The 14,093-nt window shown below is 44.5% G+C and overlaps 1 protein-coding gene across 1 annotated transcript in view; it reads left to right on the plus strand.

Moving 5' to 3' along the window:
* Positions 1-11,915: 11,915 nt before the first annotated feature.
* The window catches only part of LOC143279045 (neuronal acetylcholine receptor subunit alpha-10-like), a 236,674-nt gene continuing 234,496 nt past the window's right edge, over positions 11,916-14,093 (plus strand). Inside the window, exon 1 of the mRNA XM_076583320.1 lies at positions 11,916-12,055. The gene's annotated coding sequence lies outside the window, so the exon portion shown is untranslated. The remainder of the gene's footprint in view (positions 12,056-14,093) is intronic.

The following is a 14,093-nucleotide window of genomic DNA, read 5'->3' on the forward strand; positions in this document are numbered from 1 at the left end:
TCCTCTCCGTCTCCCATCCCTCAACAGCTCAGTGGAAGACACGTGCTCCGCATCCTGTCTCTCTCTGTCTCTCTCTCTCTCTCTCTCTCTCCGTCTCCCATCCTTCAACAGCTCAGTGGAAGACAGGCGCTCCGCATCCTGTCTCTCTCTGTCTCTGTCTCTCTCTGTCTCTCTCTCTTTCTCTCCGTCTCCCATCCCTCAACAGCTCAGTGGAAGACAGGCGCTCCGCATCCTGTCTCTCTCTGTCTCTGTCTCTCTCTGTCTCTCTCTCTTTCTCTCCGTCTCCCATCCCTCAACAGTTCAATGGAAGACACGCGCTCTGCATCCGCCTCTCTCTCCCTGTCTCTCTCTCTCTGTCTGTCTGTCTCTCTCTCCGTCTCCCATCCCTCAACAGTTCAATGGAAGACACGCGCTCCGCATCCGCCTCTCTCTCTCTGTCTCTCTCTCCGTCTCCCATCCCTCAACAGTTCAATGGAAGATAGGCGTTCCGCATCCTCTCTCTCTGTCTCTCTCTCTCTCCGTCTCCATCCCTCAACAGTTCAATGGAAGACACGCGCTCTGCATCCGCCTCTCTCTCCCTGTCTCTCTCTCTCTCCGTCTCCATCCCTCAACAGTTCAATGGAAGATAGGCGTTCCGCATCCTCTCTCTCTGTCTCTCTCTCTCTCCGTCTCCATCCCTCAACAGTTCAATGGAAGACACGCGCTCTGCATCCGCCTCTCTCTCCCTGTCTCTCTCTCTCTCCGTCTCCATCCCTCAACAGTTCAATGGAAGACACGCGCTCCGCATCCTCTGTGTGTGTGTGTGTCTCCGTCTCCCATCCCTCAACAGTTCATTGGAAGACACTCGCTCCGCATCCTCTGTGTGTGTGTGTGTCTCCGTCTCCCATCCCTCAACAGTTCATTGGAAGACACTCGCTCCGCATCCTCTCTCTCTCTCTCTCTCTCTGTGTCTCTCTCTCCGTCTCCCATAACTCAACAGTTCGATGGAAGACACGCGCTCTGCATCCTCTCTCTCTGTCTCTGTCTCTGTCTCTCTCTCCGTCTCCCATCCCTCAACTGTTCAATGGAAGACACGCGCTCTGCATCCTCTCTCTCTGTCTCTGTCTCTCTCTCCGTCTCCCATCCCTCAACTGTTCAATGGAAGACACGCGCTCCGCATCCTCTCTCTCTCTCTCTGTCTCTCTCTCTCTCTCTCCGTCTCCCATCCCTCAACTGTTCAATGGAAGACATGCGCTCTGCATCCTCTTTCTCTGTCTCTGTCTCTCTCTCCGTCTCCCATAACTCAACAGTTCAATGGAAGACACGCGCTCTGCATCCTCTCTCTCTCTCTGTGTCTCTCTCTCTCCGTCTCCCATCCCTCAACAGTTCAATGGAAGACACGCGCTCTGCATCCTCTCTCTCTCTCTCTCCGTCTCCCATCCCTCAACTGTTCAATGGAAGACACGCGCTCTGCATCCTCTCTGTCTCTCTCTCTCTCTCTCTCCGTCTCCCATCCCTCAACAGTTCAGTGGAAGACGCGCGCTCCGCATCCGCCTCTCTCTCTCTCTGTCTCTGTCTCTCTCTCCGTCTCCATCCCTCAACAGTTCAATGGAAGACGCGCGCTCCGATTCCGCCTCTCTCTCTGTCTCTGTCTCTCTCTCCGTCTCCCATCCCTCAACAGTTCAATGGAAGACACGCGCTCCGCATCCGCCTCTCTGTCTGTCTGTCTGTCTCTCTCTCTCCCCCACGGGGTGGAGCACGGGGTGCACGTGGCAGTCGGAGCGGGACGAGCAGGGAAGGGGAACAGCAGGCAGCGTTACGGGTCTACCTGACTGAGCCAGCCAGCCACAGGGAACTTCGAAGAGCCAGTGTCCCAAAATAGAACAGGACAGACCATCCAATTCCTCACTGAACTGAAATTCCTAAACTATAATGTTGAAAATTTGTTTTCTAAGCTGAATGATGCTGATTTTTATTAATTATATAAATTCGTTTGACATTATGTGTTTTACAGAAACATTTATGAACAATATGTTTGATTATAGTGGTATTTTCCCTGAGTTTGTAAAATTCAGTGCTCCAGCACTCTCTCTCTGTCTCTTTCTCTCCGTCTCCATCCCTCAACAGTTCAATGGAAGACACGCTCCACACCATCCTGTCTCTCTCTGTCTCTTTCTACTCTCTCTTTCTCTCCGTCTCCCATCCCTCAACAGTTCAATGGAAGACATGCGATTCCGCGTCATCCCGTCTCTCTCTCTGTCTGTCTGTCTGTCTGTCTCTCTCTCTTTCTCTCCCACAGTGTGGCATCTTAAGATGCTGTACTTCATTGCAGCGTTAATGTAATATGTGTACTTATTATGGTTGGTTATATATTTTCATTTTGTTTGTTATTACTTATATTGTCACTTACCCCTTCATAAGGGGCCTAGGCCTATTAATGAATAAATAATCTGAATCTGAATCTCCCACGGTGTGAAGCACGGGGTGCACGTGGCAGTCGGAGCGGGACGAGCAGGGGAGGGGGACAGCAGGCAGCGTTACGGGGCTACCTGACTGAGCCAGCCAGCCACAGAGAACTTAGAAGAGCTAGTGTCCCAAAATAGAACAGGACAGACCATCCATTGTCCTCACTCAACTGAAATTTCGAAACTATAATGTTGAAAAATTGTTTTGTAAGCTGAATGATGCTGATTTTTTATCAATTATGTAAATTCGTTTGACATTATGTGTTTTACAGAAACATTTATGAACAATATGTTTGATTATAGTGGTATTTTCCCTGAGTTTGTAAAATTCAGTGCTCCAGCACTCTCTCTCTGTCTCTTTCTCTCCGTCTCCATCCCTCAACAGTTCAATGGAAGACACGCTCCGCATCATCCTGTCTCTCTCTGTCTCTGTCTCTCTCTCCGTCTCCATCCCTCAATAGTTCAATGGAAGACACGCTCCTCATCATCCTCTCTCTCTCTCTCTCTCTCTCCGTCTCCATCCCTCAACAGTTCAATGGAAGACACGCTCCTCATCATCCTCTCTGTCTCTCTGTCTCTCTCTCCGTCTCCATCCCTCAATAGTTCAATGGAAGACACGCTCCTCATCATCCTCTCTGTCTCTCTCTCCGTCTCCATCCCTCAACAGTTCAATGGAAGACACGCTCCTCATCCTCCTCTTTCTCTCTCTCTCTCTCTACCGTTTTCCTGTGTATATATGCCTATGGCCGAAAAACATTAAACCAGTTGTCATGTCTGTCTGTCTGTCTCTCTGTATATGTAAATAAGTAGATGAATAAATAACCGAATGGATAAATGAATAAATATGAAAACAGTGACAGCATTGAATTAAAAGTGAAGAGAGGAATGGGGAAAACCCATGAAGAGAAAAAAAAAAGGAGTAAGAATCCCTCCACCCCACCCCATAGATACATAGATAGATAGGTATGAGTGTGTGTCAGCGGGTTAGGTAGGTGAGTATGTGGTACATGAGTGTTGTCGCACTGTAGTGGTCACACAGTACTTAATGAAAGCTGGCAATGACTGTCCCGGCTGATGGCCAAATTGCCTGCCAACCAGTGCGGGGACGATTGCGTTTCGCTGTTCGTGGGTCTTGATCAGTTCATGCTCTGCTGGCTGTGCTTCGTCCGTTAACTGCTGAAGCTATTACATTAATTAGGGGGCACAGTGGGGGCTGCATCTGATAAGATACAGGGTCAGAGGGGCCGGAGGGAGAAGAAAAAAAAAAGGAGTGTGATGGATACAGAGTTTCTTTCTGTGACGATTTACAACACTTTCTGGATACCTTGCAGGATAGCTCCTGTCGTTGTGAAAAAAATATCATCATTCGTAAATATGTGAATTATATGAATTAAAAAACAACAACAAAAAAACAAAAAACAGCTGTTTTCCACAATCAGCAAATCAACACTGAAACGGTTCACATTTCAGCAATGAAGTAAACCGACGACTCTGTTTTACATTAATTTCTCTAAAGTTTATGTCAGTATTGTTAGGCTCTCGAAGCCTGCTCGGTGTGAAAGTTATTCGCTGGTCAGTTACAGGAAAATGAATCGTGACGACTTGTTTCGATGGTCAGTTTGGCTGTGTCCGGACGCCAACAAAACTTGCTGAACATTATCATGGGAAGTGTGTTTGGGTGACTGGCTGGACGTTGTCACAGTGACACGAGTTTTAGACCCCAGTGATTTGCAGGGACAAAGAATACACAGGGCACTTCTCTTTCTTCATTTGTGATTAAAGTCTGAAGTCCCGTTGCTACTTAATACTCAGGGCACTTTATTAATCATATTAAAGAATGGAGTCCCGTTGCCACTTAAAGTTTAGGGCACTGTCTTTCTTAATTCATCAAGTCTGGAGTCCCGTTGCCACTTAATGCTCAGGGCACCTTCTTTCTTAATTCATTAAGTCTGGAGTCCCGTTGCCACTTAATGCTCAGGGCACCTTCTTTCTTAATTCATTAAGTCTGGAGTCCCGTTGCCACTTAATGCTCAGGGCACCTTCTTTCTTAATTCATTAAGTCTGGAGTCCCGTTGCTACTTGATGCTCAGGGCACCTTCTTTCTTAATTCATCAAGTCTGGAGTCCCGTTGCCACTTGATGTTCAGGGCACTGTCTTTCTTAATTTATTAAGTCTGGAGTCCCAATGCCACTTAATGCTCAGGGTACTGTCTTTCTTAATTCATCAAGTCTGGAGTCCCGTTGCCACTTGATGTTCAGGGCACTGTCTTTCTTAATTTATTAAGTCTGGAGTCCCAATGCCACTTAATGCTCAGGGCACTTTCTTTTTTTTTCTTTTTTTTTAATCTATTGATTAACGTCTGGAGTCCGGCTGCCCATTAATGCAGAGCACAGGCGGTTTCACTAAACGGATAATGATAATTATGTATGAGGGTGTCAAAGAACTTGATGTATTGGCCAACACAGCAGCTTCAGCCCTCGTGTTGGGATAACATATGTATGACCTCTGCCACACTAGCTGCAGATCGCGACAGCTTTGGCAGACACGAGGTGGCACAATGATATTCATCCGCACAGAAGGACATCCTCTTGAACAAATAAACTGACAGCTGAATCAACACGCTAAAGACATTCCACAGGACTTCTTACGTCACACGTTTTTACGTCGCTATATGGCTTTTGATATATTCTCCAGAGGCCGGCGATGTTGTAAGTGGTAAAAGCGACACGCTGTAACTCGGTTTGATGTGCGGCTGTTATTCCGTTTTTGTTTGTTTGTTTGTTTGTTTTTACCGTGAAATCCTGACATGTTTCACAGTGATTGTGGCTGTAACCAGACAGCCAAACCATGGCTCCGTGCCTGTGTTCCCCACCTTCTGAAAAATTGTGTGCGAGAAATTTCCCCTTCTCTGTTGCTCTCTTTGTTTTCTGTTCTTTTCTATTTCTTTCCGTCTTGTCGTATTCATTTCTTACTTTCTACTTTGCTGGTCCATCCATCTGTTCGTCTTTTTCTGGACTTGATAATCGAGCACTCCTTTGGGTGTTTGTTTGTTTGTTTGGTTGTTTTTTTTTGTTTTGTTTTTGTTGTTGTTGTTTTTTTTGTCGTTGCTTTTTGTTGCCAAGGACGTGTGAGTTTGAAAGCGGAAACATGTCATCATGAGAGCAGGGCATTAAAGACAACACATTTTGAGATAACTTTTTATTTTCTATATTTGACAATCGATGATGGTGGGAATGCTATGGAAGTCTTGTTGATGCCGCGAAATGGTGTGATATGATGTATGAAACGATATGATATGATATGACATGACATCATATGACATATAGTATAGTGTGGTATGGCATGGTATGGTATGACGGGAAGTGTAGATACAACCTTGCCACGTAGTACTACTCCTAAACAGACTTCCACAGCATCAGCAGCATCCATATCACACAAACCTCCTGCAGTGTTTGTCAGTATCAGTATCAGTATCAGTAGCTCAAGGAGGCGTCACTGCGTTCGGTCAAATCCATATACGCTACACCACATCTGCCAAGCAGATGCCTGACCAGCAATGTAACCCAACGCGCTTAGTCAGGCCTTGAGAAAAAATTTTAAAAAAAGGAAAGTGGAGCAACACTTCCAAAAGTTTCAGTTTCAGTTTCAGTAGCTCAAGGAAGACACAGGCATAAGGTGGGAAACCCTCCATTGTGTGGTTCCAGTCTGTCTTCTTGCTATTTTGAGTCCAGGGCACACTCAGCTCCGGAGAAGGGAGGGCCGGCCACAGGCTGACAACACCTCATTTCTGAAAGAACGCGAACCCATATCCTTCCAGTCCTCAATCCGCGACAGGAACCACTCCACCACGGCGGGCTGGGGATTGTAGGGGCCGGCATTCTGTGGGAATTACACATGAGACAGAAGGCTTTGCCTCTCTTGTAATTGTGTGTGTATGTGTGTGTGTGTGAGAGAGAGAAAGAGAGAGAGAGAGAATGTGTGTGTGTGTGTGTGTGTGTGTGTGTGTGTGTGTGTGTGTGTGTACCTGTCTATGTGAAAAAGAGACTCAGAGACCAAAGGAGGAAATATGTTGAGAGAGGGTGGGGTGGCGGTGGAGGGATTCTTATCTTTTTTTTTCTCTTCATCGGCTCCCCCCCCCCCCGCCCCCCCATTCCTCCCTCCACTTTAAATCAACGCTGCCACTGCTTTCATATCTATTTATTTAGTTAGTTATCTCTTTATTCATTTGCTTGTTTGTTACCTTATTTATTTGTTTATTCATTTATTTATTCATGTATTTTATGAAGCGGCAGAATAAGAATCTGACACTTCTTCAAAGCAATCTTGACGATCTGTTCATCACCATGTCATTTGATCCCTTCACGGAGTGTTACCTCTCCCAGTCTGAAGCGTGAATATCGAGCGGAGACTGCCACAAAAAGAGTAAATCGGTGTTCACTACCGCATCAGTGAAGAAGAAGAAGAAGAAGAAGAAGAAGAAAGACTTGTCCATCAGTTTGTTTGGAGGGCTTGAGACTCGGGGAGTGACTGTGGCATTTGTTTATACTGCGAAGAATTTCATTGATCTACCTGTTAAGCAGAGAAGGAAACTGAGCTGATGGAGTTAATGATGATGATGATGATGATATCCATGATAATGATGTTGATGGTGGGGGTGATGATGATGATGATAGTGATGATGTCGGCAGGTGGTGGCGGGAGAGGTGATGGTCAATGATATAGGAACAGTAAGGCATCCGTCCTTTTTGTATCTTAAAATGTTATCGACAGTGTCAAATGAGCACTTGTTGTTGTCAGCTTCAGAACAGCAACCTCCAACCCATCCCCAACACAGGAAGCAAGTGCGCACATTAACTGCTCTAGTCATTTCCTGTTTTCCTTCTTCTCCTCTGCTTCTCTGTAAATCAATTTATTTGTGGGTTTTTTTCTGCATTACCACCCAGCCCCACCCAACCCTTTTTTTTCTTCTTCTTTTTTCTTTTTTTACCCAACGGCATTTCCACGCCACATTTCCAAACCCTTTGGCTGGCACCTTGTGTTTTCCGCCACGGACCCAGAGCGGTGGTGACGACACTTCAAAGACAGGACCCGTTTGTGGGGGCGACGGCAGCAGGGAACAGTGGGGTGGGGCTGGGGGTGGGGGGGGGGGGGAGGGAGGTGGGTTCGGCACCCGTTATCGCGCCACACAGGTTACAACAAAGCAATTAGCGGGGCCGGCTTTGATGCCAAGATAGAACAGACCCGAGAGTTCATTACTCCGCTGCCTGGTTATCATCTCCGCGCTTGATGTTTTGCGCTCCACAACCCACAGCTCCTGCCCCTCCCCTTCTGTTCCTTCTCCTCCTCCACCACGCCCTTGTGGTTCACTTCGGTAGTTGTTGATGTTCTCCGAGGAGGAGGGAGGGTTTTAAAAAAGACGTGACAGACTTTATCCACACTTGATTTTCGTGCTCTCCAAATCTCTACCGCTTCCCTCACCCCCCCCCCCCACCCCCACCACCCAGCCTCACCCTCTGTGATCCCCCCACACCACACCCCACACTCTTTCCATCCCCCGCTAGCGGCCTCTTAGTTGTGTCTTTCGGAGGTGTTGATAATTACGTGACAGACTTTACCCACCTTGTCTTTGTCAGCCCGTGCTCTCCCAACATCTACTGTTGGTTTGCTTTTGAAGGAGTATATTTTTTTGTCTGTTCCGTGAACAAGTTCAGATTGGAGACAGGGTCACGTGGCCTCCATCTTCTGTCTGTGAGGAGAGCTCACTTTAGACTTCCGGTTGCCAACAGTCGCTCAGTTATGCCATAAAAATCGTGTGAGATTTCATGTCTAAATGAATTCCTTTTTTTGTCAGTCATTTCTCAGTGAATAAAAAAAGTTTGAAATTCCAGTCTTATCAGGATATTTGAGAAATCCTGAAACTTTACTGTTCCTTAAGAATCTTACTGATATTGATTAGCAGTTATTTAATCAGGCTCTGTGTTACTGTATAACGCATCAACTATTCATATTTGTCAAACAATGTCCTCTCTCTAGGTGTCATCACTTTCGATACCTTTTTTTAAATAACCTTTATCGGGTTTAAAGTGTACTTTTAACAGGCAAAACCAAGTAAAAGAAAGCAAATTATTCCCAAACCCTTGAAATATTTAAAATACTGCTCTTGCAATCAACTGAATTTTCACAATGGAGATGAAATCAGAAAAAAAGATTGTTTTCTTCTTTTTTGTTGTTGTTGTTTCTTATTCACACACACACACACACACATACACGGGGAAATCGAAACTACGCCACCATTAGAGCAGGACATAAACGTCCACAGAATCTGGTGTACTTTTTTGTAATTTTCTAACTCTTTCCATACGAACGGCGAAAGAGACGACGTTTACAGCGTTTCACCCCAATTACCATCATCAAAATATTGCAAGCGGAAGGCTCTTATACTGAAGACGTGAATGTTGACAAAAAATACCACAATTCTGACGACGGAAGCTAAAGGTTGGGTCATTCAGACACCCACTGGACATCCGAGGGGTCTGTGTAGAGGAGAAGAGAGGACTGGCCGTACTGAGAGAGTTAAAAGATGACGGATAAAGTTGAAGAACATACTTTTCCGCACAGAATGTACCATAATCAACCCTCCTGTTGCCGTGGGCTGTTTTTTGTGCGCTAAATGCGTGTTGTGTACGAGGCCTCATGCGAAAAGCTAGTACCCAGATCCCAGATCCTGATCCGTGCGTGAATCGAACAGGGACTCTCTCTCTCTCTCTCTCTCTCTCTCTCTCTCTCTCCGTGATCGGGAGCACTATCGACGAGGCCACCACTCCGCATAAAAGTGTTGGAGCCAGTCACCTGAAAATAGCCAGGATAGTCATCCGACACCATAGCGTGCACTGATACAGGTTAAAGATTAGTGGTCCCATGGGCTTTAACGACCAGCGGGGCAGTGATTTCATCCCACTGTGTCCAGGGCTCGGCATAGGAAGACGGGGGGCTCAATCCTCTCCTTCCGATGTTTTAACCTTACCTTACCCAATCGGTCTTACCAGCCTCTTAGCGTCGGTAGGCGAGAGAGTGGGGAAGAGACTGCACAACTCCTCTTCACTAAAAAGTCACCTGTGCTGGTCAGGCAACCAGGCTAATGCGGAAACGAGCTCTCGCTGGAGGATGCTGTGCTCTAGTGGCATAAATACGTTTGAAAACAAGAGAACGCTGGCCATTAAGGAGAAGTGTGAACGAAGGAACCAGGGGCACAACTTCTGGAGACGTTTTCCTTTGAAACACCTGTGAGAAGTGCTGCGCATATGCCAGAATCGGCCTCTTCTCCCATATGAGGACACACACCGACAGATAAGCCTGCCTGCCTACTCATCCGTCGGTCCGACGGGAGACTCCATCATCACCCAACCGGTCTCTGCACCCATTCACACCTGCATGGAGTGAGGGAAGTAAGAGTGAAGTGACTTTCCCCAAGGGGCTCGATACCAGGTCGAAACAGGGCCTCGAACTCTGATCACTGGATCACAAGTCCCTACAGCAAACCGATTTGGCCACGACATCCCCGCACTGATGACACAGGCTGAGGGTAAAAATCACATCACCCAGGCCTGGAAGTCTGATCATGTGTGTTGCTTTTGTTCACCTTCTGTTGTTATTTTGTTGTTGTTGTTGTTTGCCCCTCTCTCTCTCTCTCTCTCTCTCTCTCTCTCTCTGTGTGTGTGTGTGTGTGTGTGTGTGTGTGTGTGTGTGTGTTTCGTGTGTGGTCGGTGTGGCAAAACGTTGCAAAAGACCTTGACTGAGGGAAAAGATAAGATAAGATAAGATAAGATAAGAATAACTTTATTATCTCCAACTGGAGAAATTTGGTCAGGTGCATTATCACAACATAGACAAGTAAACAACATGGGGACCATAACTGTAAAAGCCAACAACAGCCCCAACAAATATTACGAATATACAAATGTAAAAAATATCACATACATCGTTTCATACATACATCCACACACTGCAGGTAATAACTAGTATTCTTAATGCAAAAACAGAAAGAATTAAGAAACATTATTTGAATATAATTATAAACATAGCCTACTATACTGCACATTGATTATAATAGACAGATAAGATAAGAATAAAGATGAATTGCGGAAAACCACAACCAGATAATCAGCACACACCCGCACCGCACCCCCCCCCCCCCCCCCCCCCCCCACCCTACACACGCGGATAACTTGATTAAACAAGAGTAATAAACACATGTTCTCAAATAAAAGCATTTCACATATTCGCTTTTAAAAACATTGCAATTAATTATTACATCGTAATTATTAAACAGAAATATATTTAGAATATGGACGTTAGCATCACGCGCACTGTAAGAAAACTCATGCTGCTCATACCCAGTGTATCCATGAACACAATATTTCACTCTGTGGTTGCCATCGTTACACCCCCTTGCTCGTTTGTGGTGTTTCGCCCCTGTCAGCTTGATAAGATTATCCAGAATTTCAAACCCTGTTGTGACTATGTTTCTTTTGACCTTCACTTTGGAAATGATCCCACAATTTTTTTTTTTTCAATTTTGATGGTTGTTCTTGATCTCTCAGAAACCCTTTCACTTGGTGCACATTCGAAGAAACGTAACATGCAGACGCAATTCTAAAACTTAGAAAAAAGACTCCCAATGACCTTGATCAAAGGTCAACGTCATATAGGAAGATATGTCTACCAGATAGACAACCATTCTTACAAAATTTGTCATTGGTTTAGACCAAATAAGTAAATGAATGAATGAATGAAAGTTAATAAATACATCAACTTCATGTTCTCATATTGAAAACAATGTACAGCCCAGAGAGAGTTCAGGAAAGCATGGTGGGGGAAAGATAATAATTATGTTACAAATCTGTTCAGCTTTCCTTATCTTTTAATCTCCTTCCATTTGAAAGGGGGACTTGTAAATGGGGCCAGCAGACAGAATTAATCTCTCCAGACCGTCGGAAAGTGTTTTTTGTTTCTTTTCTTTTCTTTCTTTCTTTCTTTCTTTTAGTATGGATACCCAATGAAGTCATCCCAGCCTGGACAGGAATCTCAGACGAGCGAATAGAACAAACTTCTCCCCTCACCACTAATTCTATTCCCTTCAGTCACGCCAGAACATCTGCCACCACCACTTTTTTTTTTTTTTTTTTTTTTTTTTTTTGCTCGCTCACTCTCACTCACTTTGTTGTGGAATGGAACCCCATCTTCTTTCTCATCTTGCCTTTATAGTACAGTGCCGATCATTCCAACACTTTTACTTGCCTTGTCGCCGGTCCAACAGTATGGCGCGCGCACAGCCGCCCCTCCCCCCCCCCACCCCAACCCCCCCCACACCCCAGGTCTCGGGTCTTCGCAAGGGACGCCGGGATAGAAGGAGGGTGCGGGATAGCCGAGATGAGTTCGTGCTGCAGTGGCGTGTGGTCTCGGTGAATCAACGTTCGAGGGAGCGCCGCGGCTGAGGTTGCAGCTCCGCTGGCGGAGTTTACCAGATGGTGTGGCGGCAGTCGGTGATGTATGTAGGAGGACTGTCGGCCGTTTAGGGAGTACGGGGAGTGACTGTGTGTGCGTTGGAAATCGTAAGTACTTTGGGGCTTTTTTTTTTCCTAATAAAAAATTAATTTCTTTGATTTTTTTTGGTTTTTTTTGAGGGGTTTGTTTTGTTTTGTTTCGCTTTTCAGTTCTGTTGTTTGTTTTTAATCTATTCATTTATGATAATAATGATGATGATAATGATAATAACAACGACAACAATGATGATAATGATGAAAATGATAGTAGTAATGATAATAATAATGATGATGATTACAATAATAGTAATCATCATCATCATCATCATCATCATATTATTATTATATGGCAATAATGATATTATTTTTTATGTTATTTTTGTTTTTTTATAATGATAATGATAACAAGAAGAAGACAGAAAAAAGAAGAAGAAGAAGGAAGAAGAAGAAGGAAGAAGATGATGATCATGAATTGCTATCATTATCATTATTATTACTATCATTACCATTATCATTATTATTATTATTATTATTATTATCATCCAACTCAAATCCATCCTCTTCATCTTCTTCTTCCCCTTCTCCTTTTCTTTCTCTTCTCCCACTACTACTACTACTACTACTACTACTACTACTACTACTGCTACAAGTACTTCTTCTCCACCACAGTCATCATTGCCGTCTTCTCCTGTATTGAATCATTGTCTTCTCCTGTATTGAATCATTGTCTTCTCCTGTATTGAATCATTGTCTTCTTCTGTATTGAATCATTGTCTTCTCCTGTATTGAATCATTGTCTTCTCCTGTATTGAATTATTTCCCCCAAAATGTTCCGTCTAGTTTGTCACACGGAAAAATATTCAAACCATTCGGGGGGTGGGGGGGGGGGGGGGAAGAATAAACGATTACAATTATTCAAGTCCTTTGAAATAACCCTTCTTTTTCCATCCAGTCTCATCCTCGTTCTGCTACACCAATTACTTATTTCGTTTTATTCCTACCACTATCTTTTTTTTTTTTTTTTAACGGAAAGTACGTTCAGTAGAATTGTCTGGGTTTGTTTTAGATAATTAGGAGCAGAGAGGGAGAGAGGGGGGGGGGGGAGAGAGAGAGAGAGAGAGAGAGAGAGAGAGAGAGAGAGAGACCCCATGAAGATGATTACACTTTTCATTGCACCGCATTCCATAATTGCATTGCATTACATTGCAGAGTATTGTATTACACTGCATTGTATTGCGATGAAGGCACTGTTGCACGGTATTGTATTGTATTGCATTGCATTGCATTGCATTGTAGTGTTACGTATTGTATTCACGTCACTGCCAACATATTTATCTGTGTGAAATCGGGGCCGCTCTCCCTAGGCATAGCACGTCCGTTGAGTGCAGCGCCAGCCATGTTTCTTTCCTTTTCCTACCACCATATGTCCTCATCAAACTGAATGTTTCGCTGCATCATTCAGCCAGAAACAGCTCCGATGCAGCCGTGGGTTCTTTTACGTGCACAAGGCGTATGCTGCTGCACACGAATCTTTGGTTTACTGGCTACTTGCCCAAAGAACAGCATTCAGATCATCACACAGGTCCAACCTTCTAATGCGGATGAGATTTAAAATTTCCCCTCAGTTCAGGTACAAACGTTGAAAACGAAAATTATAACGAAGTTCTGGCCATATTCACTTGTAGGTGAAAGTTTTACAACGTTATCTGCCCACCCCATTAGCGTAAACAAATGCATAATGGGCGTGTGCCGATCTTTTATACATTGATCATGATACTTTTCAATATCTGCTGTGAAGGTGGAATCTGGTGTTTAAATATCAAATAAATCACCTTGGCCAGAAATCTTGAGATTTGATCAGATTATTTTCTTTTTTCTCTTCCTCTTTTTTTTTTTTTTTTTTTTTTATTGACAGTTACAGTTTGAGAATTTGTACACTTTTTTTCCCCAGTTCTTTGCTTTGTTCCTTTTTTATGGTTGACCATCCATCACGTGCAAATCTATCTGATAACCACACATTTACCATCCAGTGACCGCTGCCTATCTGCCTACATCTGTCCACCTACCTATACACCCATAACAGATCGTCTGCCAATACACCCATGAT

Source organism: Babylonia areolata, chromosome 2 (assembly GCF_041734735.1).
Source record: "Babylonia areolata isolate BAREFJ2019XMU chromosome 2, ASM4173473v1, whole genome shotgun sequence".
Lineage (NCBI taxonomy): Eukaryota > Metazoa > Mollusca > Gastropoda > Neogastropoda > Buccinidae > Babylonia > Babylonia areolata.